Source organism: Lactuca saligna, chromosome 5 (genome assembly GCF_052625555.1).
Source record: "Lactuca saligna cultivar CGN05327 chromosome 5, ASM5262555v1, whole genome shotgun sequence".
Taxonomy (NCBI): Eukaryota; Viridiplantae; Streptophyta; class Magnoliopsida; order Asterales; family Asteraceae; genus Lactuca; species Lactuca saligna.
The window spans coordinates 245,466,739-245,479,321 of NC_136421.1; the positions used below are offsets into that span (position 1 = coordinate 245,466,739).

The 12,583-nt window shown below is 37.4% G+C and overlaps 2 non-coding genes across 2 annotated transcripts; both read left to right on the forward strand.

The window, feature by feature from the left end:
* Positions 1–3,202: 3,202 nt before the first annotated feature.
* Positions 3,203–3,399, forward strand: LOC144999382 (U2 spliceosomal RNA). The gene has a single exon (XR_013660857.1). It is a non-coding gene; the product is annotated as a U2 spliceosomal RNA (small nuclear RNA).
* An 8,696-nt stretch (positions 3,400–12,095) lies between these two features.
* On the forward strand, positions 12,096–12,292 carry LOC144999383 (U2 spliceosomal RNA). Its single transcript, XR_013660858.1, has one exon. It is a non-coding gene; the product is annotated as a U2 spliceosomal RNA (small nuclear RNA).
* Positions 12,293–12,583: the final 291 nt, after the last annotated feature.

Here is a 12,583-nt window from a genome sequence, read left to right on the forward strand (position 1 = left end):
TTATTTCATCACTCCGGTTCCACACGTGGGTAGGTCGTTAAAGAAAAAAAATTATTTCAAAGGTAATATATTATCGACCAATTAGTTTGATTGTGTTACAATACAAAATCATTGCTAAGTTGTTGGCAAATCGATGATTTAAGCAAAAAAAAATCTTTCAAAGGTAAAAGTTGATGAACGAGGATGTTTGAAGTACATTGCTACTTTAGATTTGCGGTTAAGATAAGTGTTGTGCCAATTTGGGTGTTGACGATATCTGAGACTCATGTTTATCTGACGATTAAAACTTAAATAAAGTGTTTTTTTCCGAATAAGTGGAGCTTGAAGTGCACGTCTTGTACCTCATATCTTATATTTATAACTATGTGGTCGTTGGGATATAAATGTAAAGTAATTAAAGACCTCTAACATGAAATTAAGAATGACTTGGCTGATACTAATATGAGACGAAAAGCAATGCTGGAGGAACAAGTTATGAGTAAGAGGAACTCTACTGATGACGTAAAGAACACGATACAGATAGAATGAGAGAAAATTGAAGTGATGGATGAATTTTGGAGTTTGAAGCAAGGGTGGTTGATAGTAGTCGAGTCGCTTCATCAATTACATCCAAGCAATCACTTGAATTACAATTCCTTTATTATAGAAGCTTGTTTTGAGTATCAAGTTCCATTAATGGAGACCCACCTCTTGATATGACACCACTTGAAAGTTGAAATAGACGGCTTAAGTGATGTAGTGATGCTGTTAGAACATGGATCATCGCACCTTATGTACACTCAATTGAAAATTAAACATCACAGATGGTATAACAAGCACGGACATTGAGTTTCGATTGTTGAATATGGAACTTTCCTTTTCACCTGAACTCGCATATAACGTTATTATCGAGCAATTTTCTTTATTCTAAATATATTTTTTAGGTAAAAGTTATCCGATAATTGTTAGAATCGAATTGGAAGTGATTGTAAAATGTTAGGAGGCGAAGATTGTTGGCACAGGTCCTTTAAGACACACGCAACTAACTCACGTAATGTATGAAGACAGCAAGAAGAAAGATTTTTATAATTCTATGTGCAGCAATCTGAAGAGTAAAAGACCAGGAAAAAAAACTTTATTTTATTTACTCAAGACTCGGTACAAGCTAAGGACCAGTACAACTTCATATACTTCGCTCAAACTAGAAGCTAAATTCTAAATAATAAACTACAAATTAAAACATAACATATAAATTCATAAATACTCATTAAAACTAACGTTCCAATCATGCGGGTGAACCAATGACAACGGAACCGATTAATCCAACAATCACCCCCTTAATCGGTTGTTCACGCCATTTGCTCAAAACAACCTTTAATCGCCCTTTTTCCATCTTGATTCTTGACCTTTCCCGGACACCCGGCCTCCACCTCAGTCAGGTCCAAAGTCATCACCTAATCCCGATATTTCCCGCGCACCCGACCTTCACCTCCGTCCGTCCAAAGTCTTCCACACCCGGCTTTTGTTTGTCACCACAGAGAATCCGTTTTCACCTAACACTTCTGTGAAACGAGAGCCTTCTTCCACAAATAAAGAAAACAAAGCAACCCGCTTTTCCCGTCTTCTTTCACCTGGAAAACGAAATAAACCCAAAGCCACCTGCTTTGACGGATCTTTTCTATTTGTTTTCTTACTCATCTTCGGTAAATCTCTCCATTTTCCGGTGACCTACCCCACAGCCTACCGCCGGAAGAACCACCATTCTTGCCTTCACAGCCAAGAGCACAACCATTGGATTTTACACCAATGAAAATCATGAGCAAAAACACCTCGAAGCACCCTCACGATCGCCTTCATCTCTGTTAACACCCATTGCATGCTATACCGAAAAGCACAACGACCCTCTGTGACCTACTTCACCATCATCACATCTTGTTTCAACCGGCAAATCACCACAATTAACCGCAGCCACCTGCTGCACACAACAGTGTTCTGCCATTTGTATCAACTAGAACCTCCAGTCGAGAACCCGCTGCCAAACAACCCCCTTTCCGCTGCGATAGCAACTTTGTGCCCGAAGGCTCCTCCCCTTCGAGGTCGACTCTCAAAACGGCCTTGTTCCTCTTCACTAGCCCTAAGCTCTGATACCAAATGTTGGTACACGCCCTTGAAAACACACAGACACACACACAACACACACTAGTCACGTAAATATGTATGTAAACTTGCAAAAATGGAACGTGATTACAAAACGTCTACATCTTCCTATATACCAAACGAAAACAAAGTACATCTATTTATACCAAATAAAGAGCTGGATAATAAGCTACCATCTAGCCACAAATCCATGCTCAAGTGAAGCCACTATCCTTTTTATTTTCCACAAAACCCGGTCAAAGATAGGGCCAAATCTTTTGCTCCAAGTTTGGATTACAACAAATCCGATTAAGCCAACAAAGATGGTGTGATTCCAGCAATGACGAAATAGCAAGCCGATGAGAATAGCGGGACATGTTGGTTGAAAAAGCAGATAGTATCTTGGAAAGGAATAGTGAACAGTTACGGGAAGAATAATTTATGGTTGAATCTTACCTGGGAACGGGATGACGTAACAAAGAAACGGTTGCCCGGAAAATAAATTTTGTCAGGATATTAAAGGAGTAAGAAATGTGTTAGATATGATTATAAAATTATATGGTTTCAAGATATAATATGATTTTTATCAGAAAAACAAGCTAAAAGGATTACGTATGATTAAAAACACATATTTTGATAGAATGGATTTTAACAGTGTTGGACTTATCTGAGAAGTTTGAGTTTGTGCATTATTTATTAATTTAGTTGATAGATATGTGATAAAAAAGTAAATGGACAAAAGCAAAGGATAGTAGGTACACGAGTGGAAGGAGCCATTTGTAATTGACTAACTATCAGCATGAAATGAAGTTGTTCTGTTTACAGAAAAATAAGAAAAGAAAAGGCAATGCAATCATAAACACATATGCATATGCAGTAGTGTAAGTTTGATTTGAATATATACAGAAACTCAGAAAGTAAAGAAGTAAAAGAATAATATTGAAGCTGTTTTGGTTGGTGAAGGAAGGAACCGCTGGCAGTGAAAGCGAAAGTGTGTGCATCCCATGCAGTTCCCACATCGGGTGAATGGAGGAAGCAGACAAGAGGGAGGCGAGTAGAAAAGGGGAAGCCCACAGCTGTAAGAAGCATACCTTTCTCGGCCTTTTGGCTAAGATCAAGTGTAGTATCTGTTCTTATCAGTTTAATATCTGATATGTGGGCCATCGGCCCACTCGATATTAATCTTATTTTTTATGGGGGAAGGCCCGTTACAGTAGCTTGCTGCTGGGGTTCTTCATGCGTCGCTTTGGTCTTACACTACTGCCAGGGCCCGGCGCACCCCTCCAATATTCAGTTCAATGTTGATAGATTTGATTTGAAAAGTTGTATTAATCCAGCAGAAACTTGTTATCTTTCCAATAAAAATAAGTGACAGAAAATCTTTGCATGGGAGCCCACTCCTGTAATTTCAACCATGCTTTTACCTGTTACGGATTTCTTTCATGGGCATCCAGTGTCATGCTAAGTTCATTTCTTTCATGGGCATCCCTTGTCATGCTAAGTTCAAAGAGACTGATCAGGATAGATATCCATGAGTTTTTTTTATATGATCTTTTTCTTTAGGAAGGAAGATGAAACAAAACAAATCCAGCAGAAACTAGCTATCAGTTATCCTTCATAAGAGGGCCAGAAAGATGAAACCCACTCCCCTAATTTCAACCATGGACCTAGCTTGTTTGCTGATTTCTTATACCTTTTATGGATTTGTTTCAAATATGCTAATTAAGCTCCAAGAGACTCAAAAGGACAGATAGTTATGACTTGGTTTTAATGATCTTTTCTTCAGGAGATGAAACAAAACAAGGTTTATGTGAATATAGAAGAAATAGATAGTAGTGACAAAATGGACAGGTTAAAAAAAAAAAAAAAAAAAGCGGGTGTCCATTTGAGTCGGACTAGTCGGCAATATGGGCCTGAAGAGCCGAGACCTGTTATCCTTCCACCGTCGGAAGCGAGGAGTTTTCGCAGCTCTGTGAAGCCAGCCTAACACATTGCCCCCTTCTCTAGGTTCCAAGAGACCCAAAGCCTTCGCTCAAGCCACTTGAACCAACTCTCGACTTGGAACGGGCAGGTCAAATTACACACCACCAAACCCAACCAAACCCGACCAAATCATAATCCAACCCACTTTGATACCCCCACTTGGGTTACAGGCAAACGTTACCAAGCCCGGTGATTAATAACCTACAAGATATATTTATAAAGTCGTCTGCGAATCCTCCACACACCGATGTGGGACACACTCGCTAATATATACATAAACAAACTAAAATATTCTTTTCGTTAACAATTCCACCAACATATTGTAATTGAACTTCTCGTCATGTAAAACAAAACTATCTACAACGACATCAAGGGATTTTGATTCTTCGAAACCATCACATGGTTTCTTATATTCCAGTCCAACTTATCATCAACTTGTATGACTATCCTGGTACCCCCATAGCCCATATTGCAGTGGGAAAGACAATGAATGTGAAGAGATGACGACAAGGTCCGTCTTACTTCTAAAAGCTTCGGGAGATGTTGTCCGTGTTGTCCCACCAAAACATAACATCAACGCGAAATACAAGCTTCAGCTCGCAATGTCGATGCTGCCGTGCCATCGGTTTCCTTTTTATGTAATCTGATTTAGTGTTTATGTTATTGAAAATAATCATGCTTCACACATCATACTTTTTGTTTAAATAATACATAATAGAACACCATTAAATACGAGAAACTAAGCACTTCAACTTATGTAGAACGGAATACGATATATTGTAAGCACTAAACCTAAAATCTCATAGACTCTGTAATACTCCATGGAACAATCATGGACCGAACGTCTGGAAATCTATAATCCGCGCCTTTATCGGGGCATGTTTAACCATAAACCTACTGTCTACCTTATGGTCGCTCGTTTTAAGATGCAAGGTAACTAAAAGCGCATCATTGACATGACGACTTGTTTATAGTTTTTCTTCGTGAGCAGTGCCTTTTTTTTGGTTCCTTCTTCGATAATTGCAAGCATGTAATAACATAACGAAATAAAACCCTAGTTAAAAGCATATGACCATATCTTAAATACGAATAACTTATTTTCAATGGATTATTGAAATGCTACATTGTGGTGACATCTTGATAAATTGACTTCTTTGTGTTGACCCTACTACATATGAGAAACATCGGGACATATGTCGTGTTATTTTTTGTAAGCATTTTTTAAAGATTTTTGTTTGATAATTACAGGCATATATCAACACAAGTAAGAAAGCCCTAGTTACATCCCTACGACCATTTCCTATCAACAAATAACTTACTGGAAATGCATTTTTGAAATACTATATTATGGGGACATCAGGCTAAAATTACTTTTGTGTGTTAAATCTATTAAATCATAACACATATAGGAAAATATGTGATGATATTTTTAGTATAACTATTAAAAACTGACATCTCAAGCCGAGGCCATGACGCCTAATATATTTTCAAAATACAAAACCGACATTACACAAGTTAAAAAATCAAAATCCTAGTTATTTTTCGATATAAGAGCATGAAATCAAGTGTTAGATGAAAATGAAAGATGAATAACCTTCAAATCGGTAAACTGCATTCAAGGTTAATTGTGGAATGTTTTGAAAACAAAAAAAGCTTGCAATGACCTCTGTGTAGCGTTCCGGTCTTGGTGGGGGGTGGGGGGGGGGGGGGGGGTTCAACTGCATTCAAGGTGGGTTCACATGAGAATCATGCCGAGTAAACATGCAAACACACAAATTGTTGAGTGGATGTTTGGGAAGAAAACCGAATCAAAGGAGAACATTGATTTAAAGAAGGTGGGAGATTTGTCTTTGACGACATTTTTGTTACAATTTTTTCAAGGGGATTTGGAGACGAAGGATTTGTGGAAGATATGTGAAAAATACGGAGTAGTGGTTGATGTTTATATGGCTAAGAAGTTGTTAGGGATGAAGCTTGGTTTTGTCAGATTCTTACATGTTGATAACAAGCAGTGTTTAATTCAAAACTTTTGCACCATATCGATTGGGAGATTTCTTTTATTTTTTTCGACTGCAATGCTTAGAAGGGAAGAGAAAACAAAGTTAGTCCATACGGATCAACAGAGACCACAAGTAAATTCAGATGGTAATAAAAATGAAGTCGGGAAGGAAATTCAAAATCTTATGCCTCGATGTCGGTATGGAAGGGGAGACACGTAGTCAACATGAACATATTATGTTTTTTTGGAACAAAATTTTATGTAGAATTTGATAGACTTATCGTGTATGGATCTTGGGTGTGTTCGAAATTTGAATCTCATAGAAAACTTGTATAAGGTGTGTAGTGAAGAATAATTTAACAAAATTAAAGTTAAGTATATTGGTGGTATGTGAGTGTGTATTGAATCCTAGTCTCAAAATCCTTGCAGTTAGTTCGAAAAAATATGAAGAGAATATTGGCACATTAAGGAGATGAGGTTGTTAACAGATAACTTTTCGGTTGATTAAAGGATGGTGTGGCTTGAAATTTAGGGCCTTAATTCCCTTCCTCTGTGTGCTTGGACATCCGTTGCATTAAAAAAAATTACAATTTCTTGGGATGAAGCTATGTTTGTTGACCGGGATAAGAAAAAAAGAAACATTTAACGGATGAGAGTGTGTAAAATCAATTAAATTAGAAAATGGTAGAATGTGTTACGGTGGTAAATGAAGAAGTGAAGCAATGAGTGTACATGAAAGGAATTAGATGTCGGGTTCATAACATTTAGAACAATATGGATGATATAAGTCAAAAAGGAAAAATACAATGATTCGATTAATTAATGGCGAGGATGTAAGTGGCAGCAGCATAGAGTGTGTGTGAAAGGGATTAGATGCCGCGTTGATAACATTTAGAAGAATGTGGATGATATAAGTCAACAAGGAGAATACAATGAATCAATTGATGGTGAGGATGTAAGTGGCGATGAGTAGGAGAATGTTTTTATGGATATTGTTCAGCATGCACATGAGCAAACACCGGTTGTGGGGATAAAGTTTATGGAGGTCTATCAAATCAAGTTGGAAAAAAAAAGCATGCACAGGAGGGATGACATGTGTTTTGAGGGTGATAGTGCTAATTTTAAAAAACAAATATCTTGGGAGGACATGGTCACTGTGAAAGACATAACTAATGATAAGGAAGATAAATAAACTAAGTTAATGCCAATGAAGATGGAAGCTCGTCTCAATCCATTGCGAAACTACGAGGGTTTGATGGGGTTGATTTCATTGTGTTGCTGTCGAGGGGTTCTAGAAGCAATCCATAGTCAAGGAACATGATTTTGATGTCGAGAATTCGTTGGATAAGCCGATTATTCATCCTTATACTCTGCCACGTGAGAACGTACTCGAAAGGTTGTAAATCATACGTTCTTAAATTATTGAGTGAGAACACAATGGATAAACGAATATTCTTTCTGTTAAATGTTTGTGGGATGGAAGCAATAACAAATGGAATAAAGACATGAAGTTGTGTAGAAAGCATACTTTTAGGCTTTTTGGGATCCAAGAAACATGTATGGTCCGTTAGATCCTGTAAAAGTAAAGAGTATTTAGGGAAAGGGCCAAATGAGTATTACGAGGCATTTAGGATCCTTTGGTGGTTGTAATAAATACAGGTACCCGGAAAGAATACGTTATTATTGTCGAGGGGGCTTGTGTGATTCCTAAGTTTTTCATGAATACACACCTTATCTAGTTTTCTATCAGATTTACACTCCGGGAGGGTACTTTTTTTTTTTTTTTCTCCCTCAAGATATGCCAAATTCATTTAATGATTTCATTCATAAAGTTGGGCTACTTGATAAGAAATGTTCCTATGGGTGGGTATGATCGTACCAAAATTAGTGTTAATGGTTAAAAACTAGCAAATCGGATAGATTTGTAGTTTTCGAGAATCTTGTAGATGTTTCGGGTTTTATGTTAATGTCGTCGGATAAATCAATTTTGGATTATAGACACGTTCTTTTCAAACACGCGGTGGCAACTTTCAAGTTGTATTATTTTTGCATTAAATGGGATGATTTTGACGATGTTATAGAGATTTTGAACCGTTCATTAGATTCAGACATTCACCTAACACAAGTAAATTAGTGTTGATCCAAGAAAAGTTTAAAAAAATGAATGCTTCATCAAAATTTGAATAATAATAATAATAATAATAATAATAATAATAATAAACAATGGTGAAAATAATATGTTACAATGAAGACTTTGTGAGATTGATCAAGGAAATGCCACTCCAAAAGCAATGGGGATCGTTCGAATGTTTTGAGAAAAACTCATGATTATGAGAAATTGGAAACTTTATACGTTATTCAAAAAGCTAAGATTTATCGGAGAATTGAAGGGGACGCAAACTCAAGGTACGATAACAATATTCTTTATAGAAGACACATGGACCTTGTTATCCGTGGTATAAAAACAATGAGTTAGCCGGATGATCCACAAATTGGTGAGAGGATTATTTTAGTAAAATATGTTAAATTTAACAGGTTCGGAGGCGAGAGTGTTCAAAAACATAGCACACAGTGTACAAGTCTTGCATCGTATCAGGATGAGTGTATCGAAGTTCTGTGCATGATTGAGGAAATTAGAAGTGTTGTTTGGTCGTGTGAAGAGGATAAGGTTTAGGGTGCGGATGGTTTTTCCTATAAGTTTGTAAAAAAAAAACATTGGGATTTACTGAAATATGATATTTTTGATGGCGTCACAAAGTTTATTCTTTCAGCTAATATTCCACACGGCTGTAATAGTTATTTCATCACTCCGGTTCCACACGTGGGTAGGTCGTTAAAGAAAAAAAATTATTTCAAAGGTAATATATTATCGACCAATTAGTTTGATTGTGTTACAATACAAAATCATTGTTAAGTTGTTGGCAAATCGATGATTTAAGCAAAAAAAAATCTTTCAAAGGTAAAAGTTGATGAACGAGGATGTTTGAAGTACATTGCTACTTTAGATTTGCGGTTAAGATAAGTGTTGTGCCAATTTGGGTGTTGACGATATCTGAGACTCATGTTTATCTGACGATTAAAACTTAAATAAAGTGTTTTTTTCCGAATAAGTGGAGCTTGAAGTGCACGTCTTGTACCTCATATCTTATATTTATAACTATGTGGTCGTTGGGATATAAATGTAAAGTAATTAAAGACCTCTAACATGAAATTAAGAATGACTTGGCTGATACTAATATGAGACGAAAAGCAATGCTGGAGGAACAAGTTATGAGTAAGAGGAACTCTACTGATGACGTAAAGAACACGATACAGATAGAATGAGAGAAAATTGAAGTGATGGATGAATTTTGGAGTTTGAAGCAACGGTGGTTGATAGTAGTCGAGTCGCTTCATCAATTACATCCAAGCAATCACTTGAATTACAATTCCTTTATTATAGAAGCTTGTTTTGAGTATCAAGTTCCATTAATGGAGACCCACCTCTTGATATGACACCACTTGAAAGTTGAAATAGACGGCTTAAGTGATGTAGTGATGCTGTTAGAACATGGATCATCGCACCTTATGTACACTCAATTGAAAATTAAACATCACAGATGGTATAACAAGCGCGGACATTGAGTTTCGATTGTTGAATATGGAACTTTCCTTTTCACCTGAACTCGCATATAACGTTATTATCGAGCAATTTTCTTTATTCTAAATATATTTTTTAGGTAAAAGTTATCAGATAATTGTTAGAATCGAATTGGAAGTGATTGTAAAATGTTAGGAGGCGAAGATTGTTGGCACAGGTCCTTTAAGACACACGCAACTAACTCACGTAATGTATGAAGACAGCAAGAAGAAAGATTTTTATAATTCTATGTGCAGCAATCTGAAGAGTAAAAGACCAGGAAAAAAAACTTTATTTTATTTACTCAAGACTCGGTACAAGCTAAGGACCAGTACAACTCCATATACTTCGCTCAAACTAGAAGCTAAATTCTAAATAATAAACTACAAATTAAAACATAACATATAAATTCATAAATACTCATTAAAACTAACGTTCCAATCATGCGGGTGAACCAATGACAACGGAACCGATTAATCCAACAATCACCCCCTTAATCGGTTGTTCACGCCATTTGCTCAAAACAACCTTTAATCGCCCTTTTTCCATCTTGATTCTTGACCTTTCCCGGACACCCGGCCTCCACCTCAGTCAGGTCCAAAGTCATCACCTAATCCCGATATTTCCCGCGCACCCGACCTTCACCTCCGTCCGTCCAAAGTCTTCCACACCCGGCTGTTGTTTGTCACCACAGAGAATCCGTTTTCACCTAACACTTCTGTGAAACGAGAGCCTTCTTCCACAAATAAAGAAAACAAACCAACCCGCTTTTCCCGTCTTCTTTCACCTGGAAAACGAAATAAACCCAAAGCCACCTGCTTTGACGGATCTTTTCTATTTGTTTTCTTACTCATCTTCGGTAAATCTCTCCATTTTCCGGTGACCTACCCCACAGCCTACCGCCGGAAGAACCACCATTCTTGCCTTCACAGCCAAGAGCACAACCATTGGATTTTACACCAATGAAAATCATGAGCAAAAACACCTCGAAGCACCCTCACGATCGCCTTCATCTCTGTTAACACCCATTGCATGCTATACCGAAAAGCACAACGACCCTCTGTGACCTACTTCACCATCATCACATCTTGTTTCAACCGGCAAATCACCACAATTAACCGCAGCCACCTGCTGCACACAACAGTGTTCTGCCATTTGTATCAACTAGAACCTCCAGTCGAGAAACCGCTGCCAAACAACCCCCTTTCCGCTGCGATAGCAACTTTGTGCCCGAAGGCTCCTCCCCTTCGAGGTCGACTCTCAAAACGGCCTTGTTCCTCTTCACTAGCCCTAAGCTCTGATACCAAATGTTGGTACACGCCCTTGAAAACACACAGACACACACACAACACACACTAGTCACGTAAATATGTATGTAAACTTGCAAAAATGGAACGTGATTACAAAACGTATACATCTTCCTATATACCAAACGAAAACAAAGTACATCTATTTATACCAAATAAAGAGCTGAATAATAAGCTACCATCTAGCCACAAATCCATGCTCAAGTGAAGCCACTATCCTTTTTATTTTCCACAAAACCCGGTCAAAGATAGGGCCAAATCTTTTGCTCCAAGTTTGGATTACAACAAATCCGATTAAGCCAACAAAGATGGTGTGATTCCAGCAATGACGAAATAGCAAGCCGATGAGAATAGCGGGACATGTTGGTTGAAAAAGCAGATAGTATCTTGGAAAGGAATAGTGAACAGTTACGGGAAGAATAATTTATGGTTGAATCTTACCTGGGAACGGGATGACGTAACAAAGAAACGGTTGCCCGGAAAATAAATTTTGTCAGGATATTAAAGGAGTAAGAAATGTGTTAGATATGATTATAAAATTATATGGTTTCAAGATATAATATGATTTTTATCAGAAAAACAAGCTAAAAGGATTACGTATGATTAAAAACACATATTTTGATAGAATGGATTTTAACAGTGTTGGACTTATCTGAGAAGTTTGAGTTTGTGCATTATTTATTAATTTAGTTGATAGATATGTGATAAAAAAGTAAATGGACAAAAGCAAAGGATAGTAGGTACACGAGTGGAAGGAGCCATTTGTAATTGACTAACTATCAGCATGAAATGAAGTTGTTCTGTTTACAGAAAAATAAGAAAAGAAAAGGCAATGCAATCATAAACACATATGCATATGCAGTAGTGTAAGTTTGATTTGAATATATACAGAAACTCAGAAAGTAAAGAAGTAAAAGAATAATATTGAAGCTGTTTTGGTTGGTGAAGGAAGGAACCGCTGGCAGTGAAAGCGAAAGTGTGTGCATCCCATGCAGTTCCCACATCGGGTGAATGGAGGAAGCAGACAAGAGGGAGGCGAGTAGAAAAGGGGAAGCCCACAGCTGTAAGAAGCATACCTTTCTCGGCCTTTTGGCTAAGATCAAGTGTAGTATCTGTTCTTATCAGTTTAATATCTGATATGTGGGCCATCGGCCCACTCGATATTAATCTTATTTTTTATGGGGGAAGGCCCGTTACAGTAGCTTGCTGCTGGGGTTCTTCATGCGTCGCTTTGGTCTTACACTACTGCCAGGGCCCGGCGCACCCCTCCAATATTCAGTTCAATGTTGATAGATTTGATTTGAAAAGTTGTATTAATCCAGCAGAAACTTGTTATCTTTCCAATAAAAATAAGTGACAGAAAATCTTTGCATGGGAGCCCACTCCTGTAATTTCAACCATGCTTTTACCTGTTACGGATTTCTTTCATGGGCATCCAGTGTCATGCTAAGTTCATTTCTTTCATGGGCATCCCTTGTCATGCTAAGTTCAAAGAGACTGATCAGGATAGATATCCATGAGTTTTTTTTATATGATCTTTTTCTTTAGGAAGGAAGATGA